Genomic DNA, 14,479 nt, shown 5'->3' with positions numbered 1-14,479 from the left:
TTACCTCTGTCAAGTATGTATTTTTATATTTTCATGTGCTAGCTTAAAAATTAATAAAGAAATCTAGATATTTAATTTTAATTCACAAATATATTCTGGGTTAGAGAAGGATGAAAGAAGGATGAATAAAATACACTGATTTTGTTTTAGAAGTGAAATGGAAACACTAGTTTAAATAAAAAGAAAAAACAAAACAACAAAACTAAATGACAGACATCATGGAAGGCACAGAATACTGTCCAAAAAGGAAAAAAAAAAGAAGCACCTGTAATCGCTCTACTTAGGAAACATTAACTGCTAACAGTTTAGTGCAAAGCCTTCTAGTCCTTTCCCCCTCTATTGTACAGTTTTTGAAAAAAGGATTATTCCTTCAAATGTCCTTATGTTTGAGAAGAGGGGATAAAAAAAAGTCCTTATGTTATCCCTTTCAGAAAGAACCCAAGTAATCCCTATTATGTAAACTCTTTCAAAGAAGCAGCCTGTTCAAAGCTGTTGCCAAGTCATTTGTTGCTATAGCGATGCTTGGCCCTGGAGGCAGTAAACAGCTCCTGACTCCAGCCTCCAAACACCACAGCCATTATCTCCCCCAGAGCTCCTCAGGGGGCTCCTTTGGCCAAAGCTATTCATTTAAATTAGCAGCTCCCTCCTTGGTCACCTGAATTTCTAGTGCTTCATACCAAGTCACACCAGGGGGCTAAAAAACCCATTAGGCCCTAAAATGAGATGCTGATAAGATCCGTGCTCTTTTCTTCTGGTGCTCTCTGCAGCACATACAGCCTGCCATCTTGGATGCTTGTCACCTGGGCAAGGGTAGGTTAGACCTAAGGGTACAATTCGTTGTAGTGAAAGTTCTGGGAACACTATATTTAACAACCCTAAGGAACTTAATTGAACTGAAAGTAGTGAGAAAAATCTCATAGAACATTCTAGAAAGCTTTTTGTAGTCTAGTGCTTACTAGGTATTATTTCATTGAATTCTGGCAAAAAAAAAAAAACCAAAGAAAGAATGCAGCATTTCCCACCCTGTTTTACAGAAGAGGGAGTAGAGGCTGAGAGAGCTTAAGTGACTGACCCAAGTTCCTGGCCAGAAAGTGGTAGAGCCAGGTGGTTTCAAACACATGCTGCAGACTTCAGAGTCTGCTCCTGCCTCTTACATTTTATCCTTGAAGGAACATACTTGAATGGAGTTCCCGCTCTGTGCACAAATTGCTAGAATATATTTTACACACTTTGTTTAAATGCAGTGACTGGGCTGTTGAGAGGTAGGGAAGGGGAGACCCAGTGATGTCCCATGCCCAAGGTCAGCTGGCTCCTTGTGGTACAGAAGGTTTGAACGAACAGCTGCCTGGCTCCAAAGCCTGTGCTTCCTCCTCGGCACCGCATTATCTGGTCCCTGGAACTCATTCAACCTAATGTCCTCTTTGGGGGAATGAGAACACTGAGGCTTGCCAATGTTGACACCGAAGGTCATCCTCAAGGCCTAAGGAGCACTTCCCCCAGCCAGGGAGGAAGCTAGAGTTCATCTGTTCTAAGTTGGCCTAGTTTGCACATAGCCCCTTTCGCTAGGGTCAGTTCCCAGGGTGACTGTAAAGCACCTCCCTTGAAGAGTATACGTTTCTGTGGAAGTGAAGCCAAAATTGGGGACAGGCAGTTAGTGTAGTAATAGGGGATTGGGTCAAATAGAGGAAATGGAGGCCACGAAAGCCATCTGCCTCTGGAAGTTGGAGACTGCCCCTGGGAGAATGGAATGTCAAGGCTCTCTGGAGCCCATTGATTACCAGATTTACCTGCTCTTGTCGGGGACTGCAGGCAGGGAGCTGCTAATTAATGCCCCCTGGGCCCTTGCCTGGCTGAATCACTTTGGCCCTCCCCCTGCCCATTCGCTTCTCACTTTATGCATCTCACCTGCAAAACCAGGCCTAGTCATGCAGGCAGGAAGGAGAGAGAAGCGGGGAGAGAACTGGAGAGCAAAAGACCTTAACCTATAAAAGATGTAGGGTGTGCGCACTTCTTGGGACCCTAGAACATCAGTCATGGCCCCCTTCTCCCTCCCAGGAGAAGTCTGTATCATAACTACTTCTAAATAAAACCTGCTTACTATGCTTGCCTTGGCTGCTTCTCTAGTGTTCAAACTTCAACATTAGAGGGAGCAGAACTCGTCACCGGTAAACGGCGGTATCAGAAGGACCAGGCCTGTTCTTGAGTCTTGCTGGCAGTGGCCATCTTCACTTTCTACCCTGGCTTCCTCAAGCCTCACATCCAGAGAAATTCCTCCTGCAAGCAAGCCTCCCAGGGTGGGTCCAGGGTGGGTCCAGGGAGGGTCCTGGCTGATGTATGGTTTGGTTCCTTACTCCTGCTTCTTCCCTGCTGGGTCTCTCTTCCAAAGTTCACTGCTCCTGTCGAGAAGGGCTCTTCAAAGACCACTCCTCCCAGGTTCTGGAAACTGCTTTCTTCCCTTGCCCCTTTAAGCCTTGGGGTAGAAATGATGCCCCATTGTTTTTAGCCCCAGAGGCACACCCCAAGCTTTCTACTTTACCTAGTTTTGCACTCACCAACTGTCTGCTGAGGAGGTTACCCAGGTTGACGTACACATGTTTCCTGCTGAGTCCCAGTGAGTCACCCATGGTTATTCTGACTCATTACCCCATTGGTGTCCTCTCCAGTGCTAACCACGATCAGCAGCCATCTCGTTCACTATGTATTAGCTTTCTTACTGTCTTTCTGCCTCCAAAGTCGGAGGGGGACAGGGTCTTTACTGGCTTTTCATCCAAAGCTCCCCCTAAGCCGGGGTGTCCATTTTCACAACGCCACTGTGGTGTGTGCCGAAGGCCTAGGGAATGACTGATGCAGCTGAGCGAAGTGTTGGTGGCTGCCTCCATGGACCAGTCCCTTCCCGGACTCCTTCTTCAGGGTGAAAGCCAAGGTTGTACTTCAGATCCACCACTGGCCTCAGTTGCTCTTCCCTCTCTGGGGTGTGGCTGTCAGAACCACAGTTACCTTGCTAAGGTCACCTCCATCTCAGCCAAGAATTTGTGTCACCTTGTCTGTGTGCTGCACAGTGCAGGGTGCTATGAGGGAGGCTCACCCAGCCTCCAGTGGAGGCTCCCTTCCTGGATGAGCACTTTTTAAGGAATCAGGTAGAACATTCCTCTGCTGGACAGACTCACCCATGTTCATCCAGATAATTTATCATAGGCTATTCAGGAGGAGCTGTGGGATGGGGTTCTCCATTTACTTGGTGCCTGAAGAAGAATCCAGACATTTTATACACATCAGGAACTGGCTCTCCCAACATCAGGAGTCCCAGAGCTGCCTTCCAAGAACCCTGTCACCTCTGCCTCACTGGCCAAAGCATTGCTCTACTGTTGGCCTGGGAGGCAGAGAGCAATGAGTCTGAGTGTTCAGACTCTAGATCCCAACAAACGTGGTCTCGGATCCTGGCTTTTCCTCTTATTAACTCCAGGATGCAAGGTCATTCATTTAACTTTCCTGAGTCTCAGCTTTTCCATCTGCAGAATGGGAACATGTAACCTACTTTCTGGGGTCGTGAAGATTGGACGGGACAGCAGGTAAGGCTGAACACGTGCTCCCTGAGTGACCAGTGGTAGCAGAGCCAGGCCAGACGCTCCATCTGTCAGCTCTGCAGGATCCTTTGAAAATAATCTGATTTTGGTTTCCTTAGCCACTTAACTTACAGCTCTCTTTTTTTAAGTCAGTTAGATTTTTATTTCCACTTCAGTAACGCCAAGGGGCTTGCTGACCTTTGCTTTTCCATTCCGTGACCGTCCGGCTGAGGACGTGTTTAGTGGTGCTGAATGTGTACCCTCCAGTTGCACTTTGTCCCTCCCTGATGCTCACCCACCCCCCAGCCTGCCCTAGGGCTGGAGTGGGCAGCACCAGGCTCAGGGCACAGGTGACCAGGTGCAACCCACCGCTGCCATTGGCTTCCTTGTGTGAATTCGGTGAGCTGCATTTCTTCGTCTGTATTTTGAATAAAGCTTGGCAAACGTTTGGGTGCAGGACTTAGAAATGAAAACTATTTCCATTATACTTAGGGTTTAATTTTACCCCTGAGGAGCCTCTACTATACTTGGGATGATAAAATGAGTAATTCTGAAATACCAGCGATTGGGACCAAATGAATACTCTCCAGGGAAGGGCATGCCTCCCAGTTCAAGTTCCTCAGCTCCTGCACTTTAGAGCTCACTAACGAGGCGTTAGGCAGCTGCCTTTGACTGAAGTAGAGTTGACCCTTGAACAATGCAGGGGTTGGGCACAGTCTAAATCCCAAACACAGCTTTAGACTCCCCCAAACTGAACTCCTAGTTACCTGCTGCTGACCGGAAGGAAGCCTTCCCAATGACATAAGAGTTGATTGACTCATTTTGTGTATGCATACTACATGGTGAGAAATGATGGAGAGCACACGAGATCACTTTTTACTGCAACATGCAGTTTACTGGGGGGCGGAGGGGGGCGGAATATGAACTGCTCCTGCAGAGATGACTGGCGTCCCACGGCGTTTAAGAGGCTATTCGACACACTTGAGCTCAGTGCCGTAGCAACAGGAGGCGACTGAGAAATGATCACAGCAATAGGGTCCGTGTACTCCCTCAGCTTCCTGCCATGGTGATGTAGTGCCGCATCCTTAGGTTTGCTTACATTTCTCTGAGCTGTGAATGGCGCCATGGGTGGTCTGTAAGTGCTGTGAACGTTTTGATGAATTTTGACTTTCCGTAATAGATTTGTGTATATCTTGTGGTAGTAACTATAACCTAGGCTGTTATGAACCTATTGTGTACATTCATGACATACCTAACTGTAGCTTTTTCTGAACTCTTTTTTGATATTTCTAGGCTATGCAGTTTGTTAATTTTTTCACCATGTGAGTTTTTTCAAATGATCACAAATTTCAAAAAGAAAAAATAAAAATCCATGTCTAAGTGGGCCCGGGCAGTTCAAACCCTATTGCTCAAGGGTCAGTTGTGTTGATCTCGAAGACCAGCGCTTTTGTGTTCCTTCCGTTTGGCTGGGAACAGGTGTGCTGAGGTTGGAAATCCAATGAGTAAAACAGCAGCAGATGCAGGTGGGGTAGAACCTGGCTGCTTTGGTCACACTCAGAAGGAACAATGATCCTGGCACCCGCTTTTGAGACTTAAGACCTGCTCAGGATAGTTCTTATTGCTCAGGGCTCATCACGGCCAGAACAGCCCCCCAAGATGGGTCCCACACCTGTGCACCCCACCTCTGATCTCGCCAGCCCACCTAGCCAGCCGTCTGTCGATCCCCAACATACCAGCCAGCTCCTGCCGCTCTGCCCTCCCTGCGACATGCCTCCTCTGTGGCTGCTGGCTTAAGGTCTCTTAGCCCGTCAGACATGGATGCCATGACTCACTGGGGCTCCAAAGCAGTGCTTCTCAAAATGAGTCCTTGACGAGTACCTTCTTGCAGACTCTCCATGACGAGAGGCTTACAATAAGAGTGAAGGGAGTAGTCCCTTCTCTGTTGGATCTAGTTGTCATAAGTCTGTGCTAGGTTTTCATGTCTTGCTTTTTTCATTTTATTTTTCTGTGAATTTGTTTTTTATTGTGCAGTCAGCCCTTGGGATCCACAGGATCGGTTCAGGACTCCTGTGAACACCCAAACCTGATGCTTGTGTCCATTTTACAAGATGCAGCAGTGTTTGCACGTAACTACACATGCTCTCTTGCACCCTTTAACTCTTCTCTTGACCTGCGACACCTAACAGGAAGTAAAGACTGCGAAAATAGCTGCATCGATTAGGGAATAATGAGGGGAAAGCCTGCAGTGTTCAGTACAGGCAGGGTTCCCCCTACTGTGTTCAGCCCCTGGGTCGAATCCATGGACGTGGAGCCCACGGGTCCGGAGGGCGGGCTGCACTGTAGGGAGTCTTGGTGTGAGAGGCAAAGTGGAGCCACAGTTCCCACAGCCAGCTCTGCCCTGAGGTTTCAAGTCCTCGGTTTGCTCCACTGCCTCATCTTCCTCCCGCAGGGCCTCGGCAGAATCTTGCCCCTCCTGCTCCCTGACTGGAACCTGCCCCCAGATGGGCCACCCTTCCGGCCACTCCCCATGTGGCCCTCTATGCTCCCCGCCTTCTTAGGCAGCTCAGGCACAACTTCCCGGTCAGGCCTCCCAAACACACAGGCTCACTCAGGGCTCTGCCTGTGCCCTCCGTCTTCCCGGCACTTGATCCCAATAAGAGGGATTGTGGAGCTTCCCTCAGTCCGCTAGGTCCCTTCCCCGAGCCAGACTCCCTGAAGGCAAGCTTTCTGGCACTAGCTTGCACATTGCTCTCACCCTGGCTTCCAATTACAGGCTTAGCATGTAGTAGGTCCTCAGTAAACATGCTTTGGGTTCATTGGATGACTGGGGAAACGGATGATAGAGCTCAAAGATGGACAAATATTTTAGTGAATTACCTGCCTGCTCCTAGGCAGAGTTGCTCACTCCATCATGATTGCCTCTGGGGTCTAAAGAAACTTCTTCCTCCTTCTCCTCCTCTTCTTTCTTCTCCTTTTTAAATTTTTATAGCATCTTACTTAGTATAGCTTCTTAGAAAGTATAGCTCTGCCCCTGGGAGACTTGAGCTTCAATCCCAGCTCCACCAACCTGCTAGGAAACCCTAGGCAGGTGAGTGGACCTCTCTGAACCTATTTTTCTCACCTCTAAAATGGATATATAACCCTCCTTCACAGGACCGCTGGAGGACACAATGAACAGGCCAACTAAAAACACCAGGCGGAGCAGCGCAGACTACAGCCCGGTCTGCTTCTCACTCTGCTGTGACTTCATGAAGGGAATCCATGCATTCCCAGGACCAGAGATCCACGGCACCCAGCACAGGTGAGCTCAGTAAGTAAGAAATGCTCAAGTTATCTGATGAAAATCACACCAAGTGGTCAGTGTTTAATATAATGGGCATAATAATCTTCACTGTTGAGAGATTTTAATAAAGCAGGCATTAGAACTGTGCCTGGCTCCTAATATATGTTTGATAATTGGTAATTATTATCATCCATAAAAAACGATGTCTCAGATGATGTCCCCAAATTCTTACCACCAGTTAATTTGAAAAAGAATAAATGAAAGGAATCCTCTGGTCTGGCTGGATTTCTCTCTGAGGTGTGAAAAGAGTTCAGCTGTCAGGCACAGCCCGGCCAGCAGGCTGCCAAGTTTGGATGTCGTTGGGAGTGCCAGCAGGGGGCGCAGTTTCCCCACTAATGAGCCAACAGCAAGCAATTGCGAATCTAGCTGGAAGTTTGAGGCCAGGAGCTCTGTAGGTTCTGAGCAGAAGTCTGCTGACCGAGGCTCCCAAGCTTGGAGGCCTAAGTACCAGCCCGTTTCTGCGTTTGTCACTAACTTCAGTCAAAGCCAAGACTGGGTGACGCCAGAGCAGGTGAGTGGCATCGTGTGAAGGTGTCGTGGCAATCAAGGTTGCCCCTGCCCGAGGACGGGTTTCCGGAGGGTTCCAGCAGCCCACTTGACCCACGCCCTCCTCGTAAGGGGGACAGAGGGCCTTCCGGAGGAAGTTTTGAAGCACCTGGAAGGCAGGAGGAGGGGCATCACGTGGTCCTCCTGGGGTGCTGCTGTCCTGGTTGCTGCTTTGGACCCCTAGGTGGCCTTCGTCCTGCACTCTGCACCTTGGGCAGGTGGCAGTAGAGCTGTCTTCCTGCCGCAGAGGAGTGTGCCCTCTCAAGAGTTCCAGTGAGACCCTCAGACCACATTTCACCTTCTCACTGTTGATAGAGGCCAAAGGAGTTGCAGGAAAATGTTCCTTATAAGAAAAAATAAAAACAGCTCCCGCCAAACTGTGGTGGCAAATGGCCCTGCCACTGCTGTGCGCCGAGTGCCTGCCGCTGGGGGACCTGCATGAACCTAGGAAGGCCCAGGTCCTGTGTTCCTGGTGTTTCTAGATCTTCTATTTTTTTTTAAAGAAATTCAGATTTTTAAGTAAAGTCTTCTACGTGTTTTTCTATTAATGGCTTAATTCAAATACACATACTACACAGATCGGGCAGAGACTTCCTATCAGCATGGACCATCAGCTTTCCACTCTGGCTTACTTGAAAGTCTGTCTTTAGTGTGATAGTCAAAGCCCACCACCATCGTCCATTGCCAATTTCCTGGACCCTCCCTACACCCCACTCAAATATTCCGACCCTTCCACTCCTGTCTGCCATCTATTTAAACCCCCTTCCTGCTCCAGTCTTCTTGACAAACTTAGCGCTCACTCTTCTAGGCCAGTCAAATGCCCCTCCTCCTCCTTTTCTGGAAGAATTCCTTCAACAGGCTCATTCGCCATATTCCTTTCTTCCAGTTGTGCGGTTGGCCGGCTCTCAGAGTAAGGAACGTCAGCTACTGATAATTCTGCAGCCGTCTCCTCCAGTCTTCATTTGCAAAGATTCTCATTATTACCAAGTCAAATCTTAGGGAATGAATTATAGATCACATTAGAAAACTATATCATGGAAAATTTTCAAATGTACTCAATAAGCAGAAAGATCAGTAAAATGAATCCACATGTATCATCACGCAGCTCTACGAACTGTTGACTCATAGTCTCATTCATTTCCATCCTTCCCGACTCCCAAATAGGAATTATTTTGAAATGAACTTCAGATATTATGCATTTTCATCTGTAAATGTTTCTGATTATCCCTCTAAAAACAATGCCCTCATTTTAATATGGAAAAATGAAAACATAGAAGTTGTATAATGGATTACATGTACTCATTTTCTGACTTCAACAATGATAAATTCATGAACCAATCTTATGTTGTCTGTATTCCCCATTCTTTTTTCATAGATTATTTTGAGACAAATTTGTAGACATTTCAATTCATACACAAACATTTTATATCTCTAAAATGAAATAGACAACCTGCCCGGTAATAAATTTGGACCCCTACTTCATACCATAGACAAAAATTAACTTAAAATGGATCAATGACCCAAATGTAGGACACAGTGCTCTTCAGTCCTAAAAAGTGATGAAGTTCTGATCCATGCCAAAACATGGATAAATCTCGAAAACATGCTAAGTGAAAGGAACCGACTCAAAAGTCATATATTGTAAAATCTGTTGTGTGAAATATCCAGGATAGGTTACCCAGGGAGACGGTGCAGGTGGGTAGTTTCAGGGGAGATGGTTTTGGAACATCGTGAACTCGCTCAACACCAATGAATTGTTCGCTTTAAAGTGATCAATTTATGTCACGTGAATTTGGCCTCAATTAAAATAACCATAACACTATGTTTGCAGCTAAGAAATTAACATTAATTTTGAAATATCAAATATCTGAAGTTTTCAAATTTTCCCATTTTTATAAAAACACAACAGATTTCCTCATTTGGAATATGAGGAAGGTTCATATATTCTGAATGGTTGACATATTTTCTTGCCTCTTAATCTGTAGATTCCTCCTCTGTGTCTCTCTTTTTTCCTCTCTCTCTCCTAATTTCTTTTTTGATTGAGAGACTGGTCGGTTCTTTTTGTAGATTCTGAATTTTGCTCACCATCCCCCAGTGGGGGGACATATTCCTTTGTCTCTGCATTTACTATGATTTGATGATTAGATCTAGATGCTCAGCAAGATTTTTTTTTTGTTTCTCTGCAAGATGACCACCTGGTTGGCACATCGTGTCCCACAGCCTGTCTTTGGTGCACGAGCAGACGTAGATGGCCCCTGGCCAGGGCCACGAATCCACTGGGGTGTACGAATGTGTGGCTGTCTTCCCTTCCCTCTGCTTTATTAGCTGAGATCCCGCGTCCTCAGAGAAGAGTGTCCTCTTTCACTGTTTGGTTATGTGGAGGAACGCTTCACCTAGGAGAGTAGGACAAAGGTTTGGTTCCCTCCCTTATTAACTATCTTTGAAAATAATATCTACTTCCCTAGCATCTTCCAGAAGTGATCATTCTGAAGTATCAGTTATCAACTCCTGGATTTGAACATAGTTCATGCTTTGCAGTCCTTTATAGTATTATCCTTATTCCAAGTATTAAGTAAATGACACCCAGATTTCCCCTTTCAGGCCCCTGAGAGTCTTGTCAAATAGTCTTTAGAGTCCTTTTGTCACGGTCCTGGCAATTCTCCATGGCTCCCTGTGCATTTCCTTCTCTGGAGCTGGAATCAGCCATTTCCCCAGGCATTTAGAGGCTCATCTGGACAGAATCCTTTCAAAAAGAATCCCACTGCCATTATCCCATATAGACATTTAACAACCGTTTCTTCGCATACGTAACCCCTGAAATAACACATCTGCCTCGGCCTTCACACTTTTTTATCTTCAAAATCAGTCATGTGGAGCAGGATACCAAAGACATGTGTCAGTCACTAGCCAGGGGCCTTACAGAATCAGCTCCCTCATTTAATACTTAGATAGACTACGGGTGGAGAATGGCATCTCCATTTCATCGACACGAAACCGAGGCTTAGAGGCACAAAATCGCTTGCTTATGAATGACAGTTCATACAGAGCAACGGCAGTCATCAGTGCTAGGACACCTGCTCTTTATCCTTCAGTCCAGGAGGAGGGGACGTATCTGGAAAGCAGTTAAGACTTGCAGATAGGTTTGGAGATGGGTAAGGGGCCACGTGACTGTATTTGTGGCAGGTTATTATAATGAGCTCAGTTATCATGTTCTATATGTGAACAGCCCCTCAAAAAATAGTGACTGACTCAAGGGTAACTTCATAAAAAGTATTATTATTACTGAAAATAATGAAATTTCACCTCCTCCTTAGAGAAAAGCCTATGTTTATTGTTGTCTTCCTCGTGGAAGACTTGAAAGTCAGGGATCTTAGTGGAATCCATTTTAGGGATTTGCCAGGGAGGGTTGCAGACTGTTTATCAAAGTCTCATTGATTTCTCCCCCTTAGGAATTGCCAGCTTCACAGGCAGAACAAATAGGATTTTCTTTCTGCCTCCTTTCTGCCCTCCTGAACAGTTATTTTGAAATAAAAATGCAGAAATAAACGTACACAGCCATAGTCCCCAGGGCCCTGAGGTCACAGTCTGTAATTTTCTCTCTTGTTTGAGTTGGATTCAAAGTTTTATTATTTGCTTTGTTTACCAAATACATAGTAGATGGTGCTGATCTAAGCATTTTACAAACTTTAACATATTTATTCCTTTTGTGGAATCCTGTGAGATAGATGATATCATTAGCCCCATTTCAAAGATGAAGAAACTGAGGCACAGAGAGGTAAAGTGGTTTCCCCAAGGTGGTACGTTATGGCGCTGGGGCCTCAAGGCTGTGAGTCCCTCCTCGGCGGGGCTGCCTTCCATCTGTGGGTCCCTCTGGTTTCTGGATCCTCAGCTGCAGGACAGAATACAGCTAGGACGCTATTTTCTATTGGCAAATGTGCTGAAAAGAGTACTCTGACTTCACATCAGATTTAGCAGAACACCCTGTCTTTACTGGGTATCAGAGGACCAGAAATATGAAACGATAAGCTTCATTTTCCCCTAATCAGGTTTGATTTTGACAGAGGAAACTGAGCTCTTATTTTGAAGGTAGATTCTGCTTGTGGATGCCCAGATGCTGTGGTATGTCCAACATCTGGTTGAGGCATCAGTTCATTTCAGGTACCTAGCCAGGTTTCCATGGCAGCAGCCTCCTGATCATAAAGACTAACATTTATCTGTAGCATACCAGGGCTGGGGACAGTGTGAGCACACTGTGGGTCCCTGCTCTTTGATGCACACGGTGACACTGGGAGGTGATCTGCACTGTACAGGTGAGGAAGCTGAGGTGTGGAGAGGTTAGCGGGTCACAGGTGTGGGCTTTGAAACCAGCACTTTTGTCGGAGATCTGCTGATTTCTCACATGGCAGAATCATGAGCTCCACTCGAAGCCCTCAGAGTAAACTTGGAGAGTCAGTTTAAAATGGCTCTTTGGTGCTCTTTCCTCTATTCATTGCTGAAACAAATATTTCTTGAGTCATCATTCAGTACTAGACTATGGGCAATAACAGAGAATAAGATGAGTCCTACTTCCTGGGCCTAAAGAGAGCCTGTCTTGGGAAACATGGACTTTTACCAGATTGGGAAGGATCCTAAATCAAGACCTTGGTGCCTGGTGAGCCCAGAGGAGGAGGTCGAACCCTGGGGATGCTTCCTGAAGGAAGTGACAGATAGGGTGGACCAAAAGAACAGACCAGATGGGTGCAGTAGCCATGCCTGTAATCCCAGTGGTTCAGGAGGCTGATGCAGGAGGATCACGAGTTCAAAGCCAGCCTCAGCAACTTAGAGAGGCCTTAAACAACTTAGCAAGACCCTGACTCAAAACAAGAAATAAAAAGGGCTGGGGTTGTGGCTCAGGGTTAAAAAATAAATTAAAAACCCACACACAAAGCAAAATTGAGTTTAGCAGGAAAAGTGAGGACAAGGGGCATTCTGGGAATAGGGAAGATTATTTGCTTAAATGTGAGTCAAGGTAAGACAATATCTGGCGAATAGAAGACAGGTAGTGTCATCTGAATTGGAGGTGGGAGAGGGGACAGTCACAGATGCAGATGTGGTTAAGGATTAGCTTGTCCAGGGGCTTTTATGCTTTGCAAGGTTCTAACCTGCTTCCTGGGGTGGCAAGGAGCTTCCAGAGAAGGCTGCACCTTAGGAGTCTCCTGAGCTGTCAGCCACAGCGGTCAGCCTTCTACAGCCCACTGATGAGGAGCTGTGGTGGCCAGTGGAGGCCACCCTAGGAACGAGATGCCTGATGACACAGGACGGCACCTGGTGTGCTGCCCAGCTTCTCCACGGTCCCTGAGAAGCAGCCATTGTGCTGAGGCAGGAGACTGGAAATCATTCAAAGTATTTATTCATTTTGTTCCACTTCTTTGATAACAAGCAAGATATGAAGGATTCAGTTTGTCCCTTTATGTGGGAAAACACCTTCATTACCGTTAGAGCCCACAGTGGCAAGGTTAACCCAAAGACACGAAAGGGTGGTGCCGGGTCGGGGGCCACCGGAACAGCACTGGCCGTTCATGTTCTAGGGCTGCGCATTCACTTTCCAGGGGAAACGAAGCCCTGGCAGGGAAGTAAGAAGACATGGGTTCCCACCCGGCCCAGGGAACCTGGCCAGCCCTCTCCAGACGAGGCCGGGTGGTGGATGGTAGCTGTAGCTCCTTCTCTGTTTCCCTCCTCCTCCTGCCAGCTCTGGTCTCTGTGCCTGTCGGTACCCGCTGCTTTTCCTACTGTGCCATTGACTCCCCTTGCAATTCCACCATGGACGCCCCGTCCTTGGCACCACCCTGTGCCACAAGCACATGAAAATCCTCACTCCCAGGTCTCAGCTACAATGAAGAGCCATTGGGATCCAGCCCAGTGTCCTTAAGATCCAAACAAGGAAAGCTTCCGGAGAGCGTGTGCCCTTCAACACGGGCCACGTGGGCATGGATTAGCCAGGCTGGAATTTCAGACAGAGGGGAAGAATTAAGGCAGGAGAGAGTGGAAGGGTCCGTGGAGTGAGTCTCAGGAAGCACCCATCAGCTCATTGTGACACCTGGCAATGCCTTCTTCCTATTTTTTTAAAAACGAAACGCTATTTGAAAATAATTTCAAACTTATAGAATAGTAAATGCACCCGTTAGATTAATGTTAACGTTTTACCTCATTTGCTCTTCTGTCTTTATACACGCACACACACGTGTGCACACGCACATTCTTCCCTGAACCACAGGGAGAGGTGCAGACAACATGGCCCTTCACCCCCGGCTTCTTCGTGGCGAGTTTCCCGCAGGCGACGCGTTCTCTTACCACCACAGCGTTCAGCATCGCCGTGACTCTTGCCTGTAAGACGGCTCACGTTGCGTTTGCCAGGTGACCCTGCCACATCCTCAGTGGCATTTCCCCTTCCAGTAGTTTCCACTCTGGTGTCAGCCTTGCATCTGCTTGTCCTGTCTCCTTAGGCTCCTTTGATGCAGAACATGCCCATCATTTCCTCTCTTGACATCAGGCATTTTCTGGAAACAGGAGGCATCAGACTTACCTCAGTTTGAGTCCTAGCTTTGCCACGTCAGAGCTGAGTGACCCCAAACAAGCAACTTCACCCGAGTCTCCGGCTCTCATCTCCCTAATGGGGCTATTAATAAAGTGGGAATAGCTTTAAAAATAGATGAACATGGGAGTGAAATATGTAGATGAATGTGAAATCATGCCTGGTCCTACGGCTTCCAACAAGGTGCCTGTTACTCAGTCAGTGATCAATGCATTTGATTAGTGTCAGCAGTAATTAACGTGATGTCATTCACTCTGGTTCACACTTACGTGCTGTGTGACCTTGAGGAAGTTGCTCTGCTTCTCAGAGACCCAGTGTCCTCAGTGGTAAGAGGAGGGCTTTTAATACCTTCCTCCTGGAGTTGAAGGAAGCACATGGGGCTGGAGCTGACTCTCCTCTTGGCAATAACGCCTCCATTTCCCCCGCCAGCACCCCTTACCTGCAGAATTCGCCAAA

The 14,479-nt window shown here is 47.1% G+C and overlaps 1 long non-coding RNA gene across 1 annotated transcript; it reads right to left on the bottom strand.

Annotated features, from left to right (window-relative positions):
• Positions 1 to 6,547: 6,547 nt before the first annotated feature.
• LOC124986550 (uncharacterized) lies at positions 6,548 to 14,479 on the bottom strand. Its single transcript, XR_007109036.1, has 3 exons — positions 14,293 to 14,479; positions 13,636 to 13,988; positions 6,548 to 13,545 (listed from the first exon to the last, which is right to left on the bottom strand). It is a non-coding gene; the product is annotated as an uncharacterized LOC124986550 (long non-coding RNA).

The sequence above is a fragment of the Sciurus carolinensis genome, chromosome 6 (genome assembly GCF_902686445.1).
Source record: "Sciurus carolinensis chromosome 6, mSciCar1.2, whole genome shotgun sequence".
Taxonomy (NCBI): Eukaryota; Metazoa; Chordata; class Mammalia; order Rodentia; family Sciuridae; genus Sciurus; species Sciurus carolinensis.
This window is presented reverse-complemented; position numbering and strand designations above follow the sequence as displayed.